We start from the raw sequence: 26,631 nt of genomic DNA on the forward strand, positions 1-26,631 counted from the left end.
TATTTTTACAAATCCAATGATATATAATACATGTAATTTACTTAATAATTTTTTACAGAAAAAAATATTTAAAATGAGTCCACGCTAAGAACTGTACCCCAAATTTACAGTTTTCGACCATAAACCCCGTCATATATATTTTCTCTTCATAGTTTTCATAGTAGGTTTTTTCAGGTTAGATCGTTCGCTACGCTAACTCGCCTCCAGTTTGAAGTTTGTTCGCTACGCTCACTCACATTTGGGTTGCAAATTAGCTGTTGCCATAAATGTAAAAGAAATAATAGTGCTGCACGCTGTCGGTAATCCTTGTAACTTGAATGCTATTGAACATCATAGAACAGAACCAACATGTTTAATTGTAACAGCTGTTAAGATTCATTATAATTCCATTTAAATATGAGAACTCATAAGGTTAACATGGGAAACTCCAGAGCCACTGGGACAGAGCCCGAGAGTCCGATCAGAATAAAAACAGCTTAGTTTTCCTATTTAATGCCTAAAGAATCAGTGTACCAAATTTCAACCTCCTAGGTAAATGGGAAGTAAGAGGATTAGTGATGAGTGAGTGAGTCAGTCAGTCAGTGAGGGCTTTGCCTTTTATATATATAGATTGTGATAGCCTAGAGTATATTATAAGGGTACACTTTTATCAGTGAGGGCTTTGCCTTTTATATATATAGATTGTGATAGCCTAGAGTATATTATAAGGGTACACTTCCATATCTGTCGGCACTACTATCGAATGAGTACTTTTAATCGATATATTGATTATTCAATATATTGATTTTTACAATAACGATAGATTAATTTTCGTTTGGTTGGTTAGGTAAGGTTATTATAAATAAACAAACGAAATATCGAATGGAAATAGTAGTTTACGCAACGATTGCGTTAAGTTAGTCTTTACGACACGAGTACAAAATTTAAGGCACAAGCCTTGGCGAGTGCCTTAAAAACTTCTACGAGTGTCGTAAAGACTATTAACGCAAGTTGCGTACACTACGACAGTTTTTTAATTGCTAAAAATCTGGTTTTTATTACTAACAATCACTACTCATAACTTTCTAGAGAGGTTATGTTTTCGTTTATTGTCATTGTTACAGAAAGTGATGCAACGACTTATTGTATAATCAGCAGATTTCATGTAATTACCGTGTTTGTAAAACTTTGTTAAATAATACGTTACTTTTTCAGGCAATAGGTTCTGCTATCAGCATTCTTACTATAAATACTGTTTCAGTTACAATTAGGGAAATATTGCATATATTTTTGGAAAACTGAATAATATAGTGAAACAGTTAATTTAAAGTTAGATCTCAACATCGACTATGTGGTCCACAACGAGTTGGGTGAAAAAGTGGTTTAGAGGTTTTCAAAATAAACCAGAAGAACATTTACATTTATCAATTTAACCTAATTTTGTTTCGTCCATTTAATGAATTGCTGGTATGTAATTGCATACCTTTGTTTTGATTTTGGTGGCAAAAGATTAGCACAAACATTTTGTGCTCTTATATCCATCTCGTCAACATCACTTTTAATAACTGATATTTTAAAATCAACCTTAATTTAACTTCCACCAACTTAGGTTAAGAATACGCAAGTATCAACAGGAACAAGCCGGATCAACAATTAAAATTGTCAACTGATCAGCTGCAGCTGATCAGCTGATTATTTGACGTTCGAAGTATTACAATTAATTGTACTTATTTTCTCTCAATCCTTGAACTTCATTGGTCCGTTACCCGTGTTGTTATGAGAAAAACTATGCCGTTATGAAAGTAAACACTGCTGTTAAGTGAAACTTTTCAATTCTAAGAACTGTACTGACTGAAATGGCTACTTTAAAAAACGGTCGTAGGTAAAATATAATAAAACTATATTTAACAAAGTTCTAACATAAAAACAAGGTTAAAAACAACTAAAAACACTGTTTAAAGCCCAGGATATAACATTAAGGTGTTTTGTAGTGCGATTATACATCTATAATGACCTTGAACTTTGCTTTTACTACGGCATTCAAATATAACACTAGATGGACCTCTTACCAAAATCTTCATTTCTTTATCACAAGCATCACAATTAGGTGTTTTGGAACCAATTTTACAAATTGTAAATTTAAAAAACACTTTAAATAACACTGTAATGCAATTTCAGAAAATTATCTAAAATTAAACGTCATTTTTCTAAGAAAATTAATTCAACTTTAACTTTGTTTATTTACAATAATATTATTTTTATAATTGTCAAATCTTACTAATATTATAAATGTGAAAGTTTGTGTGTTTGTTTGTTTGAAGTTCAATCACGCATTTAAATCTTTAATCTTTCAAATCTTTAATAATTTATTTTTCTCTGATTGTTTAGCTGAAGTGGTAGAACAGTATGGCTATGGTAGATGTGAAAAGAAGGAAATTTTATCAAACTGTGTCCTCCCCCATTGTAAACGCAAAGCTTGAGTATAAATGCAATGAGCATTTTATACTTATATGACAATCCCGTACGAAGGACAGGTACTATTTAATAATTTATTAAAACCATCGAAATAACGATTGATATAATCGGTATATCGAATAATCGATTTATCGATTAAAAGTAATCATTCGGGAAATTCAAAACAAATGAAAGAAATTCTAATCACATGTGTTATTTACAGCGTGGGGGGAGGGGGGAATAGAGAAGTCCGTACTGTACACATTACATATTTTTGGTCAGTTTTCCACCACTGAACGAACTCTAGTTTTCATAAATAATGGCCAAACCTAACAAAAACAACTATTATACTAAATAAGTAACAACCTTACCAACCTCCCTGCATAAGAATGGAGTACTATTCGATTCGATTCGTTTTATCGTAAGAGCCAGTAACCCTCCGATTTCAAACCCGGTACCTATAATTAAACATACCCGGGCCCCATGATGTAGGCCGAAGCAAATGCACCAACCTTTGGCACATAATGGGAGGATGACTTAAGGTCATCAGGCTCACCGGCTGCCGAAGCAACCCGTCGGAGAGAGGGTTTCCCCTCAATCCTAACCAGGGATACCGGCTACTTGTTTAAGCGTCACTCCACCTGGGTTCCCCCAGGTACAAAACCCAGAAGGACCATAATGGAATGCCCTGACGCATTTAGTGCAAGCAACACTCGGGACCTATCCAATCCCTGACAGGCAGAGCCCGCCATCAAAGCCAGGAAGAAGGGGACCACCAGCAAGCTGATGGGGGGAACCCCAACCACCTATTTACACCACTACCCGATCGAGGCCTTACCCAGTTGCTGGGAAACCAGAGGTGAACAAGGCGATAGATCCCTGAACACCCCTAGCGGGCTTGAACCCAGCACCCGATCTACTTCAGAATGAAGTACTGTGTAATATAGGAAATTTCATCTACATACATTGTCGCCTTATTGCATTTTCACTTAAATATTAAAATATATAGACTACAGTCACGGCCGCCTTTAACTACAGGCCGCGGCCTGGTAAAATTGGCAAAATCGCAAGTGGTGTTGTTCAGTGCCAGACGTCTCATAAGATAACATGGCAGACAGGTGACATCAGCTCATTAATTCACACTTTATTGATTTAAATTTAAATTTATGAACATAAATTTATTAAAATATTGAAAATAAAACATACAGAATTGAAAACCGAAACAATATGAATTAAAATCTATATCTGTACATTTTAAGTGGAGTCAATATTGTCATAGTCCAGTAACCAATCTTTCGTAAATACACAAATGCCATTATCTGCTTCTAAACAAAACAGCTGTTACAACACCACTTGCGACGTTGCCAGTTCGAAGGCCGCGGCCTGCTACAGTATACTGTAGGCGAGAGTTAAGAAGTCCCCTGAGCTCTGGCTTATTCTACAAATGCAAGCGCTTGCTACTCAAAGCTTGCCTCTCAACACGGCTGTCAGGGCTCAAACATCTACTGCGTAAAAACCAAAGTAGGCAACTACGATTTAAATTTATTTTCCTACTCCTTAATTAATATTGCAGAAGTACAATAAAAATTCATGTACGACAAAACGACGTCCAACTTATCTAATTGCACTTTGTGGTGGTCTGCTCTTTTGCGTTTTTTCTGGTGTGTTGAGTTTCTTATCAAGAGTTAATTTACCAGATGTTCGAACATGTACAATAGTTTTTTTTACCTAAATAATAATAATAATAATAATAATTTGCTGTACTTTCTGTTGCTATATTGTAGATTTGAACTGATAATGTTTGTTGCCACATTCCTTGTCACAAACTTATCCACTCTTCTAATCAAGTTCCTCCCCGCACTGTGATTCGTTGACCCATGTTTCCTGACATTTTCCATTACACTTAACTGCAAGACCACCATCACAGTAATTATAAATTACCAATTATTTAAGATGGGGACGCCACTAATTGCGTATTTACCCAAATAAGTGTGAATGATGAGTGGCGCGATGTTGTAGTCTTGTTAGTGACTAAGGTCGACACATTCCTTAGACACAGCTGTTATATAATAGCCCAATCAGCTACAACAAACCCATTGGTGTTTTAGCTGAAAAAACTTCACATCTGGCAACCAACGCGCCCCTTTTGGATTCAGTTAGTACATGAGGAGCGAGTCTAAAAAGTCCGGGACACAATCTTTTCTGGCACTCTATGGATGTTTATGACGTAATCAATATGGCCGCCAAAGTTGTGTGACGTGCTTCTACATTTTCCTATATAACTCGGGTTCATTTTTTAATATTGCCCTACATTTTTAGTAATTATTAATCATGAAAAAATTAACTTTCCGATGGTATATTGTACACCATTATTTAGATCCATAACACTATGAATATTTATATCTTTATTAAACTTTTTGTTTTTTTAATTAGATTTTTTAGAATAATTTTGCTAAGTATCATTGAATCCGTTATATGTAGCTGAAAACATTTTACATAAACCTTTTTGCCTGAGTATCACCTTTCCAACAGTATATAACTTCCATTTTAATACAAACACTTGCTAAAAATTTGCTTCAACAATGTAGCGATGCACAGTGAGTCGTTATGACAACAAGCGCTAATTAGGCCTATGGGACTTTCACTTTCGTCTTAAAATCAGTGACAGAAAAATTAAGTACAAGAATGAAAACGAAAGAGTGTACAATGCAATATTATTTCAATTTAATATCAAAATGCATTACCAAATTAGTTGTGGGGTATATGTAATTTCTTGGGATTTTGAATGAAGCAATATTGTATAATTGGTTGCAATAGATAGGTGTTGGCTTGTAGACTCGTACTACCGGGTGTTTTGTCTGGACGTTGTACAGTACTTACTTACTTACTGCCGTGGCTCCACAACACATTGGACGTTGTACAATGTGGGTCCAATTTATTTTTCCAAATATAAATGTATGGGTCAAATTCTACTGAAATGAAAATTTCAGTAATCTATGTAATTTTCTATTTTGGTACATTTATATATGAGCTACACCTATGCTACCTTTACATATCGTCGGAGTTATGTTTAAAGGGTGAATCAATCAATTCAGAATTTTTCAGGAGATAGGTTTTAAGTTTAAAACTCATATAATTTTTACATTGCTGAAACTTTAAACTAGGTTAAAAGTGCTAAGGTTAAAGTTAAATGTGCTAATTGCACATTTTCATCAGTCTGTTAAAACGTTTAACCTTGTAAGTGTTTTTTTTAATACAATACATTTTATCTAGTCTAATGTAGCCTTTTTCGCCCTTTTTACAAGATGTTGTTTTCCATGAGGTACAGTATATTAAATCAGTAATTTGAATTGTATATCTATATAAATAAAATTGGAGTTTTGTCTGTACATTGCTCAGAATTAAATATTTGATCGTTACTTTTATGTTTTTATACGTTAAAGAAGGTGAAACCGTGAAACCGGTCTTATCTCAATTTCTGCCCGTATGTCTGTTTGTCACGGCCCAGAAGGCATTTTACCTTAAGAGAAGGCCTTCTCCTGAAAAAACGAGAGTACCTAAGATTCAAAACATTTTAATGTATTAGATGGATTGGTCCCTTTATGGTGTTTTTTGGTGTCTTTATTCATCCAACTATGGCCTTACAACTTTGTTAAATAATGACGGACGTTCAAAAATCTAATTTTGTGCGAATTTTGCCAAGTTTCCCTCCTATACGATTTATTTGGAAAGTACGACAACTATAAAATAACAAACGGCTGTTTGGATCAAGATTATTTTTTCCATCTCCTATTTTAACTGACATGTTTACATTAAATGTTTTTTTACAAATGCCGCAACATTCCCGATCACGTTAAGCGAATCCAGGCCAAGTGCGATTAAAAACGTGTTTCCCTACCTAACGGATTTAATTAATCCCAAGTGCAATGATTGGTAATCGTAAATGAAATGAAATAACTAGGCATCATCCAGGTCAGGAACCGGATATTCTTTGTGTATCAAATTGTTCTTCAGTTTTGATAACCAGGAAAAGACCGGGAATCATAATTGTATAGGGCTGATAGTAATGACACCACCCGTTTGCTCATCATAAACGTTATTGGGGCCGTCTTTAAATGCCCTTACCCACCTGTTCACCATTTCGTCACTCACAATGTTCTCGCCATACATTTCACTAATCTTTCGATGAATTGGCTTTAACACCTATAGCAATTAAAAATCTAATTACAGCACGCACTTCACAGTCGGTGGCAGTCTTAATTGGCGGTGCCATTTTGAATGCTCGAAACCGGATCCAAACACGGCCGAGTTTTGCGAAATTTACAACTCAGGCTTGCCAATACATGCACATACACAGCGCAAATGTCCAAAATGCCAATTGCAGCACTGGAACAGAGAAATTAAAAAAAAAAAAAAAAATTAACTTACGGTACTTAAAACATGCCTCGTAGAATAGGCATTAGCTAGGTTTAGGTAGGGTGTGACGCTTAGCGCCACTATATTATATCGTGCCACACAACGAAATCGCTGGCCTTGCGATCAGCGCTCCTCCTTCGGTCTGCCGCTTGCTTTTTTTCCCGAGAAACGTCAAGGAGCTACGGAATCGAGATTTCCTCCGTCTTGTCTCTCGCCGCTTAGTGTTGGACCAGCTGCAAAACTCAATTTTTCCGATCTCACCATGCCGTTGTTAAATCAGGATAAGTCCTTAAACATTAAGTAGTACTAAGATTAAGATGCCAGGCTAGATTAATTATATGAGGGGAAGCCGGCAGGGTTTTGCCCCATTCGTAGAAATGTAAATTCCAAAATTATGATTACCTCGCTTAACAAGGTAATCATTCCTAGACATGCAATAGTCACCACGTTGAAAATTTAAGTATTAAATCATGCAGAAATCGCATTAGGAGTCCAATTTTGTTCAATAAGTAGTTAGGGAACGCAATAGACCTATTTTATCATCATCTAAAATTTTACACTATTTAGCAGTTTAGTTTGGAATGTTAGCTGTAGTTCTGTTTTCTAGTTAAATTATAAGTAATCAAAGCTGGCTGTAAGTAAAAAATAAGTAAGTAAAAAAAAGATAAGTAAAAAAAAGATAGTAAACATTACTTTCGCATATTAAACATTATTTTTCCGTAGTAAACAATATAATAATGCATTTTCGCAGGTGATAACATGTAACGAAATCAGGTCATTTCACAGTAGTGAAACGAAAACTATATATCAATATCATTTTTAATAATTTACATAACATTTCACAAAAAAAGGAAAATTTGAGATAAATTAAATTAAAAATATACTAAAACTTTAAAGCTCAATACTGTTTTAATAAAGGTTTTCACAAAATAAAGAATACTGACTGACAGACCAGCTAACATTTTCTTCTTACTTTTTACACGCTAAAGAAGAATCCCTTTCCATATTATAATTTTCGTTGACATTCTAATGTCTTATAAGCCAGATGACGTTGGTTTCGTTGTTATTTAACCATTATTTTTGTTGATAAAAAGCGTGGCATCTTGACATTGCTACGTATAATGTCCCATGGTGAAAGCATGACTCTGGCAGTTAAAGACCAACTTTTTCAAGTGCCTATCCATAATTTTTTGTGATAGCCATGGCAAAATCAATTCGGCATGGGAACTGTCGACGTTTTAATTTTAGGGGAACAGAAGGTGGCGATTGCGCGTCAGCGGGTGACGGGCGGCGCGGTGGTTAGTGGTGAAGATCATAAAGGTATTAATTATGATGTCAGTCATTAAAATATCTGGTAAATGCTGTGTATATACATGTAATTAATGCATACAGTACAACAGTATAACAAATGACTGTAATCATTTGTATGGTAGATTCTAATCAGGTAAAATCGTGTTTTGAGTACGATCTTGAAATAAAATAAATACAGTATAGGGCCTCTATATTCCTTTAAAGTTGAAGTTAAATGTTACATTGTAAACGTAACTGATATGAGGTGACAATACAGATTTATTATAAGTTAAATTATTGTTAGCTGTTTTGAATGTTAAATTTAAAATCTTTCAGGCCATTTTTTAGAGCATAGTGTATTTTGTTGTTAACCCCCTGCGAAAATGTTGATTATAAATAAGGCAATGAAGTCATTGCTCAAAATTTATGCAAATTTTATTAATTCTTGATTTTAAAGTACTTTTAATTCAATCACAATATAAAATATGCCTATCTTATTACTTTTTCGTAATGATACAGAGGGGACGTGTTAAAAGCGGTCATATTATTATTTTTGTTTTGACAGAACAATATTTATGTTTATTTAAGTTAAAAAATACAATTTTTTTCGTCACCGCTTTTTAGTTTTGCAAATATGCATTTGAATAAAATAATTATAATGAGTGAAAAACTAAAAAAGTTTAGTAGTGCAGCATCCCGGAAACTATCCAAAGGAAAAGCGTTTCATTATATAACATTAGATATAGTTCAGCTCTCATCGTCACTGGTAAAGACAGTCGGTGTTCCCCAGGAAAGTTGTCTTGGTCCTATCTTGTTCAATCTGTATATATCAGGTATTGAATCAGTATTGGATTATGTATTCTTATACCAGCATACTTTGGTTAGAGAGCATTACAGCACGAGTAGTGACCATTGAAAGGTTCGTGTATGGTCTAAAGATCATGGGTTAAAACTAAACCCTGAAAAATGTTCTGCTATGCACTTGGTCAACGCAGCAATCTTTGAGCAGCTGGAAAACACAGCATCAAAGTCGCAGTTAATAACTCAGAGCTTTCAATTTCCAAAAGCATCAAGATTCTTGGGGTGACAATTGACTCACAGCTGACTTTTTCTAGCCTTGTCAAACAGATAACCAAACGTGTTTTTGGAAAATTAAAAGTGCTTAACGGGCTTAGAACATTGCTCCCAGCAAATATCAAGTTGAGGTTGGTCAAATCCTTTTTTTCCTCTACTTCTTAATGCCTACCTGTTTTTGGAACAGTTTAACACAGGAACAAATTACAATACTTCACAGGTTGCAGAATTGCTCCCTAAGGTTCGTATACAACCGTCTTAAAAAATATTATCATATCACAAGTCACAGTAGTATGTCAAATACAATCTCATTTCGTTTCTTAGTTATGAGAAGTTGTGTTTAGTTGAAGTCCTGACTTGAGTCAATTTGTAAAATAGTTTTGTAACTGAAATTCGCTCATGAATAAAGACCTTACTTATTTTATATATTTCTTTATTATTAATTACGATATCATATGATATGATATTATTCCATTAAATAAATATACATATTTAACCAATTTTAACTGAATACATTTCAATTGAATTTCGTCAAGAACGTCAATGCGTCTGGCGATTAAATTAGGCTATTCATATTTATTTAGGCTATATCTCAACAATATATGTTTATCTTAAAACCTATAAATACAACTTATAATTATACTCATATTGTACCATATCCTTCTTGTAAAAATGCATTATTAAGCTTGCCAACAACGGGCAATTTTATATAGATTTTAAGTTTAAACCTTTTCCTGCGAAACACAAAGGGACGGCCGGTCGAACGGGCTCAGGGGTGGCGCCGTAGGTACAAAGTCCGCCACTTCTATGGTAAACTGCAACGTATATTCTGAAGCAATAAGGAAGCCCAGGTGGAAGAACAATGTTTGCTCCAAAAGAGGCGAAATACATAGCACTTTTGTAACTTCAGTTAAAACTTACAATCAAGTTCCATAAATTAGGATGGCATTGTAGTGTTTCAAAAAAAGACTTCTATAATACAAGGAAGTTTTATCGATTTCACAAATAAACATATTGTCATTACAGTAAGCACGATTTCCTAAGTGAAAAAAGTCTGTTGTGACAGCATCTGTCCGTGCAATAATAAAATTATCACGTGGCTCCATAACATTTCTTTCAATTTTCATGTTTTCTTCTCATACGATCTCTCTTGTTAAGTTGCCACCTCGCAAACACTGGATTGTTTCTTTTGTGTTATTTTACTATAATCCAAATTAAAAATTGAAAACAACACATACAGTAAAAATATCTATGAAAACGTTAAACACACCATATCCACCATATCTGAAATTAAAATACAATCATATAATGAAATTAACTGATATTTACTCCTTAACACTCTGGATGGAATAAACCAATTTTATCAGTCATCGTTGTATTTTGACAGTTAACTGATGAATAAACAGAAAAAGTAAATATTAAAATTACAGAAGAGGAAAGGGGGTTTTTTATGAAAGAGCTACAGACTACACCTGTAGTCCAATTTTGATGAAACTTGATATGTAGGGACTAATCCCTGATATCTCCAGGCCTTTTTATTTTTTTTTGTAATTCAGACTCTTAATGTTTGTTTTTCCCATAAAAACGCGGAAAATCGGATATTCTCAAAAATGGTCCGAACGATTTTCATAAAATTTAGTATGGTATAGTCCTTTAAATTCTAAACAAAATGGTACAAATACAATTTCTGTAAAAGTTATGGTTCAAAACTATTATAAATGATGTTATTTTCCCATAAAACCCCATATAATAACGATAGGATTTAAAAACATGGTTTTGATTTAGCTTAGTATGTTATGGTCCTAAAAATTTTGAAAGTTTTTTTATTTTTTTCTTATTGTTTTTTTATGGGAATTTTCCCATAAAACAACGGCAAAATAGAATTTTATCGAAAACGGCGTGAACGGTTTTCTAAAAGATTTAGTATGTTATAATCCTTTTAATTCCGAACAAAATGGTAGAAATCCCATTTCCGTAAAAATAAGGTTCAAAAGTGTAACTTATGTCATTTTCCTAAAAAAAAAAACAATAAAATAATAACAAATCGGATTTTTGGAAAAAAGTAGTATTTATCAAAGTTAATATGTTATGGTCCTTAAAATTAAAAAAAAAGTACAACTCCCCATTGCTGTAACAATTACGGTTAAAAAGTTATTGAAACTTTTGTAATTTTTAACCATAAAATGTCATATTTACTCTCACCGCTTACTATGATAAAGGTTGCTGACAAGCTTATGGGAGAAAGTGTGTGTCAGAATGCTGATACCGTTTATTACTTTAATCTTTAACAATACATGGAAATTTTAAAATACAAAAGAGTGAAGCACACTAAACTGAGCGTGACACAAATTATTCCATGACTTCTACAGAGAATTCCATTTAATTTGACAATTACACCATAAAAATGGGTTCATAAATAAAATTGTTTTGCTGTACACAAATTCCTTACAGAATAAGAATAATAGATAGTTTTCTTTTATTTTAAATACGGAACAGTTTTCTCTGCAACAGGTGATTTATATTAAGCGGTGTTCGGATTTGAGGTGTTAATGGTTAGTGGCATTTTTTATGTTGAGAAAAACAGTTAAGCCCTATATTTGGATACTTATAATGTTCTCACGCTAGTAGAAATTTAAATATTGTTAATTGATTGTTCAAACCATTTGAATAGATTAATAAATGTTTTAATAAGGTACGATCTTTCTTAGAAGAGAAGACAAAAGAGAGGAGAATATAGTTTAACAACTTTAAAAGAACTAATTAATTGATATACTCCCTGATGTAATACTTTGAAGAACCACTCCAAATGTTATGCTTCCCTACACAAGTTTAATAAAACAATTTGTTTTGTTTGACTAGAGTTTCAATAAACATTTCTGTTTTAGGTCGAGACAAAAAAGAATCAAAACAACTAATAAATTGATTTAAGAAGTAATATAATGCAAAAGAAGAATAAAGAAGACACGAGAAAAAAGAAAATCCCTCAAGTGTATTGTAAAAATATCTAATACGCATTGCAAGAATTGACTATGAAGTGATTCAATGTTGAGTGAAAGAGGTAGCCTATCATGTAACTACTAGCCACTTTACAAGGCCTACAAACAAGTTTTAGTTACATACGAATTTATGACTTTTCTTATTAGTTACTAGCTTACGTGATAAGATTTATAGATATACAAATTGCAAAAGTAGAAATGTTAACTTGCTTCAAAAAATTTTCTCTTAAGTGTCCAATATGTGTGCAAAGTTGTTCAACTCCATCCGCAATGAAGGCTCATATATTGTATCACACGGGAGAGCGTCCCTTTAAATGTTTGGCATGTGGGAACACTTTTTTCCAAAAACACCATGTAAAAAGACATTTGTTGATCCATTTAGCGATATATCATTATAAGTGCCCAACATGCAAAAAACCCTTTGCATCAAAATACTATATGAAGAGACACACACTAGTTCATACAGAAATGAGACCTTATAAGTGCTGTACATGTGGAAAATCCTTTAAAGACAAAGGCAATATGAAGATACATTCATTGTTTCATACAGATGAGAGACCTTTTAAGTGCTCTACTTGTGGAAAATCCTTTACATCCAAAGGCGATATAAGGAAACATGTATGGTTTCATACAGATGAGAGACCTTTTAAGTGCTCTACATGTGGAAAATCCTTTACATCCAAAGGCGATATAAGGACACATGTATTGGTTCATACAGAAGACAGACCTTACAAGTGCTCTACATGTGAAAAATACTTTAAATCCAAAGGCGATATGGTGAGACATTCATTGGTTCATACAGGAGATAGACCTTACAAGTGTTCTACATGCGAAAAATCCTTTACATCCAAAAGCGATATGGAGAGACATTCATTGGTTCATACAGGAGAGAGACCTTACAAGTGCTCTACATGTGAAAAATACTTTAAATCCAAAGGTGATATGGAGAGACATTCATTGGTTCATACAGGAGAGAGACCATATAAGTGTTCTACAAGTGAAAAATCCTTTGGATCCAAAGAGGATATAAAGATACATTTATTGGTTCATACAGGAGAGTGATCTTACAATTGCTCTATATGTGAAAAATCCTTTACATCCAAAGGTTATATGAAGAGGCATTCATTGATTCATGCAGCACAGAGACCTTATAAGTGATCTACATTTGGAAAATCCTTTACATCCAAAGGCGATGTGGAGAGACATTAATTTATATTTAATAGTATTACATTCACTTACCATTATGCCCTCCGGCGTATCTATTATTTCAAAATCATTTTTTTCTTCTAAAATAACTTTGTTCCTTCATCACTTTAGATTAAAAAATATAAATATATACAATACGACTCTCTTCCACGCACAGATGTATTCCTTCTTTGTGGAAGATATATCGCGAATGTAAAAAGCTTTTTTATATTTTTATGTTTATATTAATTTTTATATTATAAAAAAATCTATACAAAATTTTAAACATTTTCGTATGGAACTAACATGATGTAATTTGTAAATATTTTGGCGGAATAAATGCTAGTTTGATTTGATTTGATTTGACATTAGTTTATACAGGAGAGAGACCTTACAAGTGTTTTACATGTGGAAAATCCTTTACATCCAAAGGCGATATGAAGAAACATTTACTGTTTCATACACGAGAAAGACCTTTTAATTGTGTTACATAATAGAGGGCCCCTTAATGACTTCAAATAAGTGTCTTTTTTTAGATTGTACGCCTATTTTTTTCAATATCCCACTAAACTATTCGCTGTTTTCGTCTGTAATCCAACCAAACCTAATGTAACGCATACTAAAATCAACGCATACTGGTAGAAAGGTATTTTCCTTAAGATGTGAAAAATTCCTCGATAAATTAAATAAGGCTTAAAATAATAAAAAAATAACATGGACCTTATGGTTTGCCATGATGGTGACGAAATAACAAGAAAATATACACGGAAAATCAAAACAAATGGAAGCAATTCTAATCACATGTTTTATTTACAGCATGGGGAAAAAATAGAGAAGTCTGTACGGTACACATTACATATTTTTAGTAAAGTTTTCCACCAATGGACGAACTCTAGATTTCATAAATAACGAGCTGTTGGCCCGTCCTACGTACGGGAATCGAGTAATCCATTAAAACTGTATATATTGTGTCTTATACTAATTCTAGCATACTGTAGTTTAAGCAGTTCAAAATTTATAGTAAAGAAAAAGCTGCCAGGATGAATTGAAATCATGTGATCATTGTTATTTTCCAACCTTTTCTCAAATAGTCGAGTAGTAAAATAATTTGCATAAGCTTTCTTTTGAAGATTCGTGAGCTTCGATTCGTATACAGCAATGGTTATACTGTAGAATCTTACTTATTTCCTATAATGAACGAAAAAATCACAGAGTAAATAAACTAACCTCATTGTTCTATAGAATTTTTTTTTATTCAACCAGCTGTTATAAAAAAATTATATTGCACTAAAACAAACTAAATATTTTAAAGACTGTTCAAAAATATAAATTAGAACATCTAGTATTTTACTATGTATATTGAAATAAACTCTCATCGTCTTATCGAATAAATGAACGTATCAATGATTATAGCATTACACATAGTATCTATCTATAATATTAAAACGAAACAGTGTTTTTTTATTTCACGATTCTGGATCAACCACTCGACGGATTTTCATGATTTTTGTGTTGAAATAAAGATAATTTTGAGAACTAGGGAATGTCGAAGCCATAATTTTAGTTAAGGGTCCCAGTTTTTTAGAAATTAAGTTTTAATTTTTAAAAAGTCTAGCAGCCGACGCTAAGATTCTAAGCTAGCTTTTGGCATAAAATAATTTGCTTAACATAACAGCTGTAAACATTCAGCTTTTGAGTCACAAATTCAGCATTTGGATAAAAATGTAAAGACATACTTAGGGTTGACTTATTTATACTATGTGTAATGCTAATCATTGATACGTTCAATTCTTCTGTAAGAGGATTACAGATTAATTAAATATACATAGTAAAATACTAGGATGTTCAAATTATTTTTTAAAGCAATCTTTGTAATCTTCGATTTGTTTTAGAGCAATATACAGTAATTTGTTTTAACTAACAGCTGGTTAAATATAAACTATGGAACTATGAGGTTATTTTATTTACTCTTATTTTGTCATTGATTATAGGAAATAAGTGAGATTAGTAGAGATAATTAGACCACAGTTTTAACCAAAATTAATTAAACCACAGTACAAATCGAGCCTCTGTACACGAGTCTTAATAAAAAAGGATAAATGCAAATTATATTACTGCTCAACTTTTTCAAGGAAAGATTAGAAAAATAACTATGTTTACATGTTTAAATTCTTAATGGTAGCTTTTTGTTTACAATTAATGTTTGTCGGCTTTAACTTTGTTTGGATTAGGCCAGGAAATCAAAAAAGAAGATCAAGACTATTTATGAATCACGATTTTAAATTACAACCACAACCTCAGCCGGGTTTTATACAAAGATAAACAGATGGATGACATAGATTGAACACAACGTCAACATTGACCTAGGATACAGCGATTAGACAAACCATCCTTTTATGAAATCGTGTGCAGTTGTGGTTACGTTTAGGGGCGCCTATATCAGCGCCCCCAAACGTGAAAATATCACTTTTATTTCAACTATGAATATATTGTAGTTTAAATTACCTAATATGGGAAATGTACGATGTATTTATTCAATGAGGGTGGGTAATTATCAAGGATAGCACTGATACCTTAGTAGAGTATGGATAATAAAACATTGACAATTACGTCATTAGCTTTACTAGCGTGTTTACTTTTTATATTCCTGCTACATGTGACCAGTTCTTTTTTTCAATTGAATGTTATTTGAACCAAACAGCTGTTTCAAAACAAACTGTTATTGTTTTTACTTTTCTTTGTTTACATTTATTTATTTAGCAATTAATGCAGTGAAATTGATATAAAGGATAGGTGTGACGATTAGTTTTGATGTTAGAACACCAAAGTTAAATTATGTGTACTGTGAATTTATTGGACATTATCGTTTAATTTGAGGTCGTTTCTATTCAGACCTACTGGAAATTGTGTATAGTAGTTGTATTTTGGTGACAATAATTATGGAAGAGGCAGGTATGCTATGGAAGGTGGTATCGTTGACTAGGTCTATACAATTCTTAATTGACTATTACTCTCTCTACCGTAGGCTACTTATAATCAGTGTGCGTCTGTGCGAATCGGCGCAAATCTCACTTAAACGCTTTTCACATCGTAAAAAATGCAGAATTACTGTTTTATTGTAAAATTATCGGATTTAAAATGCATATCGTATAAGCCTATGATGGAATAAAAATAGATTTGGTCACACAACATTTGTTTACAAGATTATTTTTCACATTAAAGCTGCAAGAAACTTTGCCTTTATTTGTGTAAACTAGCTGATCTGAATTGTACACGGTTTTAACTGACTACTGAACTCCCGTACGTAGGACGGGCTAACACCTCGTAAATTATTAAATTGTAAGTGTGTCATTTCTTTGTCATCCAAGTGCTGAATTTGTGTCAAAAACGCTGAATGTTTACAGCTGCGTTAAGCAAACTATATCATACCAAAAGCTAGTTTAGAATGTTGGCGTCGGCTGCTAGATTTTTTAAAAATTAAAACTTAATTTCTAAAAAACTGGGACCCTAAACTAAAATTATGGCTTCGACATTCTCTAGTTCTCAAAGTTATCTTTCTTTTAACACAAAAATCATGAAAATCCGTCAAGTGGTTGATTCAGAATCGTGAAATAAAAAAACCCTGTCACGTTTTAATATTATAGATTGCTAAACCTAACAAAAAGAACTATTATACTAAATAAGTAACCTCCCTGCATAGGAATGGAGTACTGTGTAATATAGGAAATGTTATCTACATACATTGTCGCCTTATTGCATTTTCACTTAAATATTTCCTTAAAAATGTCAGGTCCATCCCCTATTTCAATAACAAGATGTTTAATGAGTACTTAATTTTGCTGCTGCAGGGATGGTATCCTTTACAAGTGCTTATACCCACTATACACTATAGTAGGTAATAATTGTGTGTCCTATTATACAATACTGTTGTTTATTGTCTAGGACTACAGTATACTGTAGGCGAGAGTTAAGAAGTCCCCTGAGCTCTGGCTTATTCTACAAATTCAGGCGCTTGCTACTCAAAGCTTGCCTCTTAACACGGCAACCAGGGCTCAAACATCTACTGAATATCTGTTAATCGCCACCACTGACAATCGCTACCAACTCAAATTTTGCGACAATCGCTACCAGTGGCCGTGAGTCACCACCCTCACCACTACGTGACGGCATACCTTAACATACTCCCCTCCCTTCACTAACCAAACCACCCTATTGGGAATGACCACTGAAGTAATACCTATAATTCATTCTGTGTAAACGGTTCATAAACGGTTCTGTGTTTACGGTACTATAGTTCATACTACTGTTGTTCGAAACAGAGGTCGACGCTGATTTTTTAATTACCTTTTTAGCTTATTTAGTTTGGTTGTAATGTAACTTAAATTGTACTGCCGCGCCACACCATGCAGATTCTGCCTCCAATCTCACTTTTAATAAAGTTTAGATATTCAAGTCTGGAGGTGTACAGAAATGTTCCTAAACTACTTAGAAAAACACGGAGTACATTTAAATGTTCTTCGTTTTATTCTTTGTATTCATCTAAAAATGAATATTGTTAGCTCTTTTATAAAAATCAACATGACAGTCAGAATATAAAGGAACGTTGTTTTAAGAGTTTTAAAACGTACTTTTTTGACTTACTGTATATCTTTTTTTAATAACACACTAGTTATTATTAATGCAGAATATAATGCCACAAGACAATTTTAATGTTGACCAGTCCATTCCGTTGATGCATTGCAATGAGTTAATCACAAGCTTCTGATCTTTTTGATAGCATAGGCAGGCTAGTGTATAAGTTAAAAAAAAACCACGTCTACTGACTAAAAACAAATAGGGTAAGAATCAATATCAAAAATACATCAATATACATTGTGACGTTAACATTTGAAATTGACTGTCCTTTGGACTTATCGCTAACTCTACTCTGGATCGGAACTAGCTAATTCTGGTACTATGAAGTAATCGTGATCATGGTATGACACACCCTCCCCCCTCATCACAACACCCACGAACCCTCTTTCCAAGAACGGGCCGGACTGGTAGCGATTGTCACTGGTAGCGATTGTCACTGGTAGCGAATGTCACTGGTGGCGATTTACAGGACACCATCAGAATGATCAAATTGCATTGGAAACTCAGTTTTTATGGGTTAAAGACTGTTGATTCATAGATAATTGGGATTTAATAGCTTTATAACCTTTTAATTAAGTTAAAGCTTTCTAATTTAACATTAGATAATGCAAATTGTATGTTAAAATAATATTTATGTAATTTCTAATGAAAAAAAAAAAAAAAAAAACTAATACAAAACTTTAAATGCAAATATCTCAACAACCAAAAGTGATACAGAGATGGGATTTGCACTGAATTAAAGGTAATTTCTTCCTAACATAATTAAATTCATGGGTCTTTAAGGGTTGTAATCGACCGCCTGCGTTAGAGGTACTACGCGTTGCGTTCTGCAAACGGCAGGTGATGGTCATGATAGCTTAACATGTGAGAAGTAAAATCATTTTCTATTGTATTTGTGGTCAAAGTCAAGTGATGTAACCCTAGATTTATTAGTAAGGTACCTAAAAGTAAACATTTTAATTCTACATTTATGGTTAAATGACCAAAAAATATGGATATAATTAGCATTAAAACTACTCAAGTTTTTGCTTTTTTACAAAGATTAAATGCTTTCTTAATGTTTTTATTACTTACTAATTTATTTTTTCATCATAATATTGTTCCATAAACATTGTTTATACAGATCAATAACTCAAATCCATACATCTTTACTTAAAACACTTATAAAAAATTCAAATTTAAACCGACTAAAACTTGAGGTTTAAGGGTCTGTGTATGGTAAACTGTATGGTGTTTGCACTTTACCAATAAACCATTACCCCAAAAAGTGGCATTTCTATGATTTGTGCCCTACATATTAGAGTATAATAGACGTACAACAGCGCACCGTGACCTTGCGTAATCTCTTTGTCAGCACATTCTATCGATGTTTGGGAAACAATGACCGAAAGAATAGCACACTACCGCTATGAAATAACATATTTTTGTTCAAATGAAACTTTTAATAATTAGCTTGATACAGATTATATACCAAGAGTTTTCTCCAGCTAAAGACCTCCCCTCATCTAGATGAATGCTACGATTGTTATTTGAACTTAAAAGATCTTTATTAGGATTTTAACAGTTTTACATCAATTTTGAACTAACCAAAGGTTAATGAAGTACCTTTGACACTCATTATAGCCTAAAATAGTAAATATTACACTAATATACACTTTAAAAGTCTACAATCTGTGACTTAAAATAGTCCAACTCGGAGCAAAAAAGTAACTTTATAGTAATTATCCTTGAAAGGTAAACATATATAATGGCTGAAATATATGTATTACTGTGACATGTATAGCAATAAACGTAATTATGTAGTTTATTTCAGCATAATCCTTTCAATAGCTTTATATTTCAGCAATCATCATGATTTTCACAGACGTTATCGGTAAGATTATTGCAAATTAAATTGTGTTTTGTGATTTTTTATGGGATTTTAACATCAAATTAGTTAAACTATACTAGTAAATGATTGGAAAACCACATTTGAAGAGCTTTTAACTGTACAGTTTAGCAAAAACTGGAAAAAATCTATTATGACAAACATAGTTTGAAAAACACTACAGACTTATTCCTTTATTTATTTCTCTATAAAAGTAAATTATGACTTTATTTTTGTATATTTCGTTTAAGTAATTTAAATGTAGAGTTTTTCGTAAATTAAAATATTACCAGTGGTTGCCACTCTGCAAGTAAAACGATTCAAAACGTAAGAGGCATAGCCTTATCTTGACTTTGTAGTCTTTGGTAACCAATTTAATATAAACATTTAATGATGAATTAGACTGTAGAATATAATAAAATTAGGGTTAAAGGATTGGTATCAAGCAAATAAGCCCAGAAAATCCAGTAAAAACTCGCTAAAATCACAAATAAAATAAAAATACCAATCAATCGATTTATAATTAATCAACCAATCTAAATTAACAAATGAACCAAACTCTCTATCCATGGAGTAGATGTGGCATCGACGCACACACTACTTAAGGGGGAGTTGTGGCCTTAGGTGTTGATCGGCTGAATTTACTGTTTATTATTGATTTTATCGATTGATTAGTTTTATGATTAGTGATTACTATCGCTCTAGTGCATTTAGATTTTAAATTGGCCTATTTAGGCATGTAATCAGGCTCTTCTGTATCTGTATGTCTCAAAGAAATCTTAGCTACAAGTATAATTTTTAATAGTGATAATAACCTAAAGGCTTTACTTTTATAATTCACAAAGACTTATATAGTCAAATATTCAATTCTCTTTAACATATTTCATAATCCACCGTCGTCTTTAAGATTAAAACACTAGTTGTCACCCAAACACAAAGGAAATACATTAAAATATGGATTAAAATTTTTATTTATTGGTAAGAATTTACAATATGATAAGTTCGTATACAGCACTAATTATATGTATTCCAAAACATTTCCCAAGTATGGGGAGCAACATTAAAGTATTCAGAACATGGCTGTTTAATATGGTAAGTATAGGTTCTAGCTTTTATAGAATTTTTTTGCCGAAGGAACTTTGCAGTATAATTCAATATCATAGTTAGAAGCTGTGTATAACACACAATTTGTAATCTCACACTTCTCATGATATTTTACATCAGTTAAGAAGTTCTGACCTGCAGCTAGAAGTTTCCATAATTCAAATAAAGGCTCTGTTAATTTTATTTCATCCATAAAACAAGCTTTAGAATGTAGTAATGAAGAGAAATTGCAGGATGAAGTTTCATTTATTCCCGTCAACCGGGTATAATTGAAATGACAACTTATTAAGCTTTCAATGATCATGCTTTTACCGGTAGACGGTGGTCCTTTAAAAAATATTCTTTCCCCAGATTTTTTGTTAAAATGGTTGTAGGTTATGTCAGCGAATTCACGCACATCAATAGAATTTATTTCTAACCATTTTGTTAATTTGACCAATTGCTCGGAAAAATTAATATCGTTGGATATTTTTTCGTAATATTGCTTGGCTCTTTGTAACCTCTGGAATGATTTTCCCCCAAATGATATAATCTTACTTGTTTGAATAGTAATTTTGATTCTATCGTTTGCAAACTTTTTAAATAAGAATTCTTGGCCGTTAGGTTTGGCAGTTAACAAAATCTTTGCTGCTGATTCGGTAAAGCATTTATTTTCCAAAAACAACTCAATCAAGTGAGCATTAGTGATGACAATTCCCTTGTTTGTCGATCCATCAAAATAACTATCACATTCATCAAAAGCTTCAAAACTAAATTGATTATTTTTATTATGCTTACTACAACAAACTAAAGATTTATCTTCTTCTGTTAGAAAATCTGTAACGACTTCTTGACCATTTCCACTATGAAGGTAATTTTGTAAACATGGAATACAACCAACATTTTTTATTTTATGTTGTACATTGTGAAATATCAATACCTAATTTGGAATTGGTCATAAACTTTCGATGTGAAGCTATGTATAAAAAATGCCAATGATCATTTGTAGTACCTTTATGTAGGACAACTATCTTCCATGGTGTATAGAAGTCCTTTTAAGTGGAATCCATTTCATCCTGTGTTGATGTTGTTGAAGTATCGTTTGTTGATGATGTAGATTGGGTTGGTGAATAGATGTCTTGTTTCTTGAAGTTAGTCAATCCTCATTTTCTTGGATGTTACAAATGTGGATGTTATTTTCTTGTGTGTACAATATAAAAATTATCACGTGGTTCCATAACATTTCTTTCAATTTTCATGTTTTCTTCTCATACCATCTCGCAAACACTGGATTGTTTCTTCTGTGTTATTTTACTATAATCCAAATTAAAAATTGAAAACAACACATACAGTAAAAATATCTATGAAAACGTTAAACACACCTTATCCACCATATCTGAAATTAAAATACAATCATATAATGAAATTAACTGATATTTACTCCTTTACACTCTGGATGGAATAAACAAATTTCATCAGTCTTCGTTGTATTTTGACAGTTAACTGATGAATAAACAGAAAAAGTAAATATTAAAATTACAGAAGAGAAAAGGGTTTTTTTTATGAAAGAGCTACAGACTACACCTGTAGTCCAATTTTGATGAAACTTAATATGTTGGTACTAATCCCTGATATCTCCAGGCTTTTTTTAATTTTTTTTTTTGTAATTCAGACTTTTAATGTTTGTTTTTCCCATAAAAACACGGAAAATCGGATTTTCTCAAAAATGGTCCGAACGATTTTCATAAATTTACTATGGTACTGTATAGCCCTTTAAATTCTGAACAAAATGGTACAAATACAATTTCTGTAAAAGTTATGGTTCAAAACTATTATAAATGATGTTATTTTCCCATAAACCCCCATATAATAACGATAGGATTTAAGAAACATGGCTTTGATTTAGCTTAGTATGTTATGATCCTAAAAATTTCGAAAGTTTTTTTTCTTTTTTTCTTTTTGGTTTTATGGGAATTTTCCCATAAAACAACGGCAAAATAGAATTTTCTCGAAAATGGCCTGAACGATTTTCTAAAAGATTTTGTATGTTATAGTCCTTTTCATTCCGAACAAAATGGTAGAAATCCCATTTCCGTAAAAATAAGGCTCAAAAGTGATTGTAACTTATGTAATTTTCCTATAAAAAACAAAAAAATAATAACAAATCGGATTTTAGGATTTTTTGCACAACAGACCGGTAAGGAAGTAGCAGCCAGGTAGCCAGAATGCGGGAAACGGATATTGTTTTGTCCCCACAAATTTCCTGCTGTGGTGCTTATTGGAGTAAGGAAGGTGTAAGTTTGCACGACAAATCTGCAGCTACGGTCACTGCGCTAGCTGGATCCAAATAAAACTACACAAACCTAACCTAACTTAACCTAACCTAACCTAACTCAACCTAACCTAACCTAACCTAACCTAACTTAACCTAACCTAACTTATTCTTTGAAAATACGCTACATTACCGGCAAATGACTGTAGTAACAGAGTTGACGGGGAATTTTAAACTTCCCGTTCTCCCTCGTTCGATGGCATCTACCTGGTCGAGCGGTTGGGCCAATCGTGCCTTTTCCAAGCAGGCGAGTTGACCCTACTTATTCCGCTCAAATGATTGTGCCAATACTGCCATGGGCAGAAGATCCAAAAATGTGTGCCAATCGTCCCGTTCCCAACTCAACTGCCGTGTGCCGGAAGACGATCCCTTATATCAGTTTGCCGTGGATCATTCTAGAGTGGAAAGTTCGAGTATCCATTGTTTACAAACCGGCTTAGAAGTAGAAGGTTCTGGAGCCCCTATTGAGGTTGTCCGTTGATATGGGTCTATTGTCTGTCACTGGCACGTTCGGAGGAATCCGTGTAAACAAACAACCCTTTTGAGACGGTGCCTGGCTATTGTTGCGTGGGGCTCCTGACTTGTAACACTATGATAAGGGTTGCTGACAAGCTTATGGGAGAAAATATGTAACAGAATGCTGATACCGTGTATTACTTTGATCTTTAAAAATACATGGAAACTTTAAAATACAATGGAGTGAAGCACACTAAACTGAGCGTGACACAAATTATTCCATGACTTCTACAGAGAATTCCATTTAATTTGACAATTACATTATTAAAATCGGTTAATAAATAAAATAGTTTTGCTGTACACGAGAAATTCCTTACAGAATAAGAATAATAGATAGTTTTTCTTTTATTTTAAATACGGAAAAGTTTTCTCTGCAACAGGTGATTCATATTAAGCGGTGTTCGGATTTAAGGTGTTATTGGTTAGTGGCATTTTTGTAATGTTGAGACAAACAGTTAAGCCCTTTATTTGGATATTTATAATGTTCTCACGCTAGTAGAAATTTAAATATTGTTAATTGATTGTTCAACCCATTTGAATAGATTAATAAATGGTTTTAATAAGGTATGATCTTTCTTAGAAGAGAAGACAAAAAAAGGAGAATCTTAAAAAGAACCAATTTAATTTATATACTCCCTGATGTAATATTTTGAAGAACCACTCTAAATGTTATGTTTCCCTACACAAGGTTAATAAAACAATTTGTTTTGTTTGACTAGAAATTGAGTTTCAATAAACATTTCTGTTTTAGGTCGAGACAAAAAGAATTAAAACAACAGATTAAATTGATTTAAGAAGTAATATAATGCAAAAGAAGAATAAAGAAGACAAGAGAAAAAGAAAAAAATCGTCAAGTGTATTGTAAAAATATCTAATACGCATTGCAAGATTTGACTATAAAGTGATTCAATGTTGAGTGAAAGAGGTAGCCTATCATGTAACTACTAGCCACTTTACAAGGCCTACAAACAAGTTTTAGTTACATACGAATTTATGACTTTTCTAATTAGTTACTAGCTTATGTGATAAGATTTATAGATATAAAAATTGCAAAAGTAGAAATGTTAACTTGCTTCAAAAAATTTCCTCTTAAGTGTCCAATATGTGTTCAAAGTTGTTCAAGTCAATCCGCAATGAAGGCTCATATATTGTATCACACGGGAGAGCGTCCCTTTAAATGTTTGGCATGTGGGAAAACCTTTTTCCAAAAACACCATGTAAAAAGACATTTGTTGATCCATTTAGCGATATATCATTATAAGTGCCCAACATGCAAAAAATCCTTTGCAACAAAATACTATATGAAGAGACACACACTAGTTCATACAGGACAGGGACCTTACAAGTGCTCTATATGTGGAAAATCATTTAAATTAAAAAGCGTCTTGAAGAAACATTCATTGATTCATACAGGAGAGAGACCTTACAAGTACTCTACATGTAAGAAAACCTTTATATCTAAAGACAATATGAAGCTACATTCATTAGTTCATACGGAAGAGAGACCTTACAAGTGCTCTACATGTGGAAAGTCCTATAAAACCAAATCTCATATGAAGATACATTCACTGGTTCATACTGAAGAGAGACCTTACAAGTGCTCTGCATGTGATAAATCCTTTACATCCAAAAGCGATATGGAGAGACATTCATTGGTTCATACAGGAGAGAGACCTTACAAGTGCTCTACATGTGGAAAATCCTATAAAACCAAAGCTCATATGATGAAACATTCATTGGTTCATATAGAAGAGAGACCTTACAAGTGCTCTACATGTGAAAAATGCTTTAAATCCAAAGGCGATATGGAGAGACATTCATTGGTTCATACAGGAGAGAGACCTTACAAGTGCTCTACATGTGAAAAATCCTTTACAACTAAAGTAAGTATGAAGAATCATTCATTAGTTCATTCAGGAGAGAGACCTTACAAGTGTTCTACATGCGAAAAATCCTTTACATCCAAAAGCGATATGGAGAGACATTCATTGGTTCATACATGAGAGAGACCTTACAAGTGCTCTACATGTGGAAAATCCTATAAAACCAAAGCTCATATGATGAAACATTCATTGGTTCATATAGAAGAGAGACCTTACAAGTGCTCTACATGTGAAAAATGCTTTAAATCCAAAGGCGATATGGAGAGACATTCATTGGTTCATACATGAGAGAGACCTTACAAGTGTTCTACATGCGAAAAATCCTTTACATCCAAAAGCGATATGGAGAGACATTCATTGGTTCATACATGAGAGAGACCTTACAAGTGCTCTACATGTGGAAAATCCTATAAAACCAAAGCTCATATGATGAAACATTCATTGGTTCATACAGGAGAGAGACCTTACAAGTGCTCTACATGTGAAAAATCCTTTACATCCAAAGGTGATATGAAGAGACATTCATTGATTCATACAGGTTAGAGACCTTACAAGTGCTCTACATGTGAAAAATCCTTTACATCCAAAGGCGATATGGAGAGACATTCATTAGTTCATACAGGAGAGAGTCCTTATAAATGCTCTACATGTGGAAAATCCTTTACATCCAAAGGCGATGTGGAGAGACATTCATTTATATTTAATAGCATTAAATTCACTTACGATTAAGCCCTCCAGCGTATCTATTATTCCAAAATCGTTTTTTTCTTCTAAAATAACTTTGTTCCTTCATCACTTTAGTTTAAAAAATATAAATATATACAATATGACTCTCTTCCACACACAGAGGTATTCCTTCTTTGTGGAAGATATTTCTCGAATGTAAAAAGCTTTTTTATATTTGTATGTTTATATTAAATT

At 32.9% G+C, this 26,631-nt stretch overlaps 1 protein-coding gene across 2 annotated transcripts in view; it reads left to right on the forward strand.

Moving 5' to 3' along the window:
• LOC128990730 (zinc finger protein 85-like) overlaps positions 1 to 26,631 on the forward strand; it is a 75,132-nt gene that overhangs the window by 24,166 nt on the left and 24,335 nt on the right. The gene's annotated exons all lie outside the window — the stretch shown is intronic.

The sequence above is a fragment of the Macrosteles quadrilineatus genome, unplaced genomic scaffold (genome assembly GCF_028750875.1).
Source record: "Macrosteles quadrilineatus isolate MER2022 unplaced genomic scaffold, UCM_ALF_1.0 Scaffold_1__1_contigs__length_201487025, whole genome shotgun sequence".
Lineage (NCBI taxonomy): Eukaryota > Metazoa > Arthropoda > Insecta > Hemiptera > Cicadellidae > Macrosteles > Macrosteles quadrilineatus.